The sequence below is a fragment of the Pteropus vampyrus genome, unplaced genomic scaffold (assembly GCF_000151845.1).
Source record: "Pteropus vampyrus isolate Shadow unplaced genomic scaffold, Pvam_2.0 Scaffold50, whole genome shotgun sequence".
Classification (NCBI taxonomy): Eukaryota; Metazoa; Chordata; class Mammalia; order Chiroptera; family Pteropodidae; genus Pteropus; species Pteropus vampyrus.
In genome coordinates, this window is record NW_011888831.1 from 371901 (window position 1) to 376683 (window position 4783).

Below are 4783 nucleotides of genomic sequence, written 5' to 3' on the forward strand. Positions count from 1 at the left end.
CATTTTGGTCTAAAACAGCCTGCTGAAGCAGAAGAAGCAGGAGACAGGGAAATTCCCCGACCCAGGCATGCGCAGAGTGACTACTGATATAATCTAATATAAATTTTTATTATAGGATCATTATAATAAATTTACGTTGTGGTTTTACCCTCCCTCCTTGGGCTTTCAAGGAGGATTCTGGGTAAACGCATGCCCAGAAAGGTCCAAGTTATATAAGAGTCATAGATGTCAATCAGGATCTAGGAAGGAGGGCCAAAGAAACAGGAAGAGGAGCGATCTCCTCTTGACAAAATAAAGGAACCTGGGACAAAGGTCTTTGGGGCTGACTGCTCTTGGCATCCTGCTCTCCCTCCTGAAAGTGTACTTTCCCTTCCAATAAATCTCGCTTGCTTGCAGTTGTGCTGCTGTCTTCAATTCATTGCTGCCAGATGCCAAGAATCGAGGTCCCAGAGTTCCAGGGCTCCCTAGAACAGGTAACAGACTGGTTGTTGCAGAGATGTGGTTTGGCTTCAGTGGCTCGTTGCCCCAGAGGTTGTATGTCAGAATTCTATCTTTTTTATATAATTCTGGCTATTGTCCTTTTGTAGAGTCTGTCTCTCAGTGGCAATGTATAAGAGAACCAGTTGCTCTGGATCCTCACCAGTACTTGGTATTGTCAACTTGGGAGAGAAGAGAGATTTGCGTGTGTGTGTTTTTTCCCCCTCAGGCCATTATAATTGGTTTTTAGTGGTATGCCATTGTGGCTTTAATTTACATATTGCTAATGACTAATTATACTGGGCATCTTTTCATGTCTTTATTTCACATTTGTATATCTCTTTTGGTAAAGTAGCTGTTCAAACTTTTGCCCATTTCTTATTGAGTTGTTTTTTTCCTCATTATTAAGTTTTGAGAGTTATTTATATATTCTAGATATAAGTCTCTTATAAGATATGTGATTTGGAAATATTTTCTCCCAACAAGCAAGTATTGTGGCCTGTATAGAATAGACCAAACCAAGTATGCTCTCAAAGGCTGTTTATTCGCCGGCGGCTGTCCTTCCAAAGGAGCAGCCCCGAAATGCCGAGATACAAGGTTTTTAAGCCCTAAATCCCATTCTTCATTCTATCTTAAACACAAAGGTCTATTTCTCTCCTATTTGCTACCTGTCAACCCACTGGTCAGGTGTGCAAGCGGGGAGTACAGAAGCAGAAAGCTTGTTGTTAGAATGTTATGTTCCTATGGGTGATTGCCTATGTTCCCATGGGCAATAGCCAGTATTCTCATGGGTGATGGCCAAACAGTAATTTTCAGCTTATATACAATTGATTATTTTTCATGCCATGCAAGCAAGCAGTGTTACACAGGCTAAAATTGGCAGTTAGTGTCTGAGCTCATCGTTACAAGTTTTATGATTAACAGAATGTAGTTAGGGGTTCCAGAAACTAGGCCTAAGTTATAGACTTCCTTTGTCCAGTTTCAGGTTTTAATTATCCTTTAACCCTTTCACATTTCAGCAGGCTATCACACAAGGTCTTGGGAAGTAAAAATATCTTTTCATCTCTTAACAGTGTCTTTAGCAGAGCAGAAGTTTTTAATTATGATGAAGTACACTTTATCAATTTTTTTCTTTGATAGATTGTGTTTGCCTATGCCTAAGCAACAGTCATAAAGATTCTCTCCTATGTTTTCTTCTAGAAGTTTTATTTCACATTTATATTTAGGTCTGTGATCTAATCTGAGTTAATTTTTGTATGAGGTGTGAGGAATGAGCCGCAGTTAATTTTTTTTTGGCATATGGATAGTTACATGGAAATAGTGTTCCAGCACCACTTCTTAAAAAGACTATCTTTTCTCCATTGAATTGCCTTTGAATCTTTGCCAAAAATCAGCTAATTTATATTTGTGCCTATTTTGTTCCTTGGGCTTTGTGTTCATCACACTGACTTGATTACTGCAGCTTTATAGTAAGTCTTGAAATCAGGTAGTATAAATCTTAAAACTTTTTCCTTGTTTTCAGAATAGTTTTAGCTATGCTGTTTCTTTTGCTTTTTGCTATAAATTTTAGAGTCAGGTTATTAAGGCTGACAAAAATTATTAACAAAAATTCCTGCTTTTTTTTTTAATTGGGATTGCACTGAATCTACAGATATATTGGGGAGAACTAACAGTTGACAATATTGAGTCTTTCAATCCATGAACAAGGTATATCTCTTCATTTATTTGGTCTGTTTTGATGTCTTTCATTAGTGTTTTATAGTTGCCAGCATGGAGATCTTGTGCATGTTTTGTTAAATTTATACCTATATATTTCTTTTTCTGGTGTGGTTACAAATTGCTATTATATAGAAATCCAATTGAGTTTTGTATATTGATCTTGTCTCCTGCAGTCTTGAAAACCTCACTTATTAATTCTAGGAGCTTTTTCTGTAGATCCTTGGGATTTTCTATGTAGACAATACTATCAAATGGAACTGGGAACAATTTCATTTCTTCCATTCCAATCTATATGTCTTTTATTTTCTTGCATTATTGCACTGGCTAGGACTTCCAATATGATATTGGATAGGAACAGAGAAAGTAGACAACTTTCCTTTGCGCCTGATATTAGGGGAAAGCATTCAGTATTTCATGATTAAGTATGATGTTATTTTTAGATTTTCAACTTCATTGGGTTGAGTAAGTGCCTTTCTAGTCATTGTTTGCTGATAGTTTTCATAAATAAATGTTGTCACATACTTTTTCTTCATGTATTGAGATAATTGCATTATTTTTTTCTTTACTGTTAAGATGCTAAATTGCATTGATTGATTTTCAAGTGTATAACCAGCCTTGCATCCCCAGGATGAACTCCACTTGGAAATGATTATTACACTTTTCATGTACTGCTGAATTCTATTTGATAATTTTGTTGTGGATTTTCCTCTCTATGTTCATGGAAGATACTGGTTTGCAGCTCTTTTTTCCTTGTAATGTCTTTACCTGGCTTTGGTAATACAGTAAAGCTGTCCTCATAAAATAAATTGGGACATGCTCTCCTCTTATTTTTTCAAGAGATTTTGTAGAACTGGTATTATTTCTCTCTTACATGTTTGGTAGCAAAATCATCTGGGCCTGGAGTTTTTGTTGTTGGAAGTTGTTACTGGGGCAAAAAGGGAGTCCATTTGCCTGAGTGCATCTAAGAAGAGATGTGTGCAGGTTTTGCAGCAAAGAAAGTAAGGTTTATTTAGAGAATTGCAAGTCCTGGAGACACAGGCGAGCTATTGCTCTCAACAACCTAGCTCCCCAGGCAGCTCAGGAGGACAGATTATATAGGGAAAAAGCAGTAGTCATGGAAATAGGGAGTTGGAGCCGTGTGTGCTACTGATTGGACAATTGGAAAGAGATGAGGTAATTGATCATTGTGTCCGTTTCTGGAATCAGCCATTGTGTCATCCTGTCTGGTTCCGTCGCCAGTGGGGTTGTTCTGCCTCAATTAGCCTGGGGCTGAAACACACTAAAACCAAGATACTATCTTTAGTCTAAAGTCTAACCAAAATATCGTCCTCATGATTATAGATCTAAGGCTCGTTTAACCTTAAGTCCTAATGTTACTGAACTCAGGCCTGGCTGCTTGCCACCCATAATCCAAAAATTCATAAGCCAATAACTTGGGAGACAAGAGTTTGGTAGAAGGAAAGCAGGTTTATTCAAGAACCTGCACTCTGTGAAGACAGCAGACTACTGTCACAAAGGCCATCTTGCCTCTTCAGTCTAGGGAGGGGTTATTATCGGGAGAGGGCTGAGTAAGGGATCAGGGAATCTACAAAAGGACAAAGACCCAGGAAGAGGAATTCATCCTAAAGGGGAGGGGTGGGCCAGCATAGTTTTAATATCGTCTTCTCCGGCTTGGCTTGTTTCTCAGGCCACCTGGCGGGGAGGCAAGTGTAACAAAAGAATTAACAAAGAAGGGGTGAGGAGCTCCTCTTTTTGGTGCAGTACCAGTCAGCATGATGAACTCTCCTTCACAGCCTGCTCTGATAAGCAGCCGGGAGCTGGTCAAGCAGAGGTCTGGGGAGGATTTTGTAGTCAATCTTCTGGCATCAAATGGTCTGGGAACTAAGCTCCCTTTGCAGTTTGTTTCTAGAGTTCTCAATCGAGCAAGTTGTTTATCTACAAGTTACATATTAGTTAACAAGGCATTTTTATGTACATAAAATATGAGAGTGAGATTGTAAGGACAAAAAGGAAAAAGAATAAAAATGGTTACAATTATAAGACTACAATAAAACCACAATCACAGTTACAATCCCCACTGTCACTTCCTCATTTCCATTTCTACGGAAGTTTTGTTAATCGACCTGTAACGGACTCCTGAGACAATAATTTATCATGAAATCCTTGAACTTGCTGTGAGACGTGGTGTTCAGTTCCTCTCGTTGGAGGAAGAGTTCCAAGGTGCATTTGCTTTCTAGTTACAAGGTCTGTCTACATAGTTTAGTTATATTTACTATGATTATTTTGAATATTCCATAAGGAACCCATAGTAACACTAATACGGTTAAGCTTAACTTTACAGTTCTTCCTAGGACAGGTTTTATTCCTGATAGTAATTAGAGAAAAAGGCTATATTAAAGAATAAAGCCCGTGTGTGGTTAGTGTGTGGTTACAATTCTCATTACGTTGTGACCAGAATAACCAGACTCAACCTGAGTGCTTTGATTATAGAGGCAGTTTATTAGCCGGCGGCTGTCCTTCCAAAGGAGCAGCCCCGAAATGCCGAGATACAAGGTTTTTAAGCCCTAAATCCCATTCTTCATTCTAT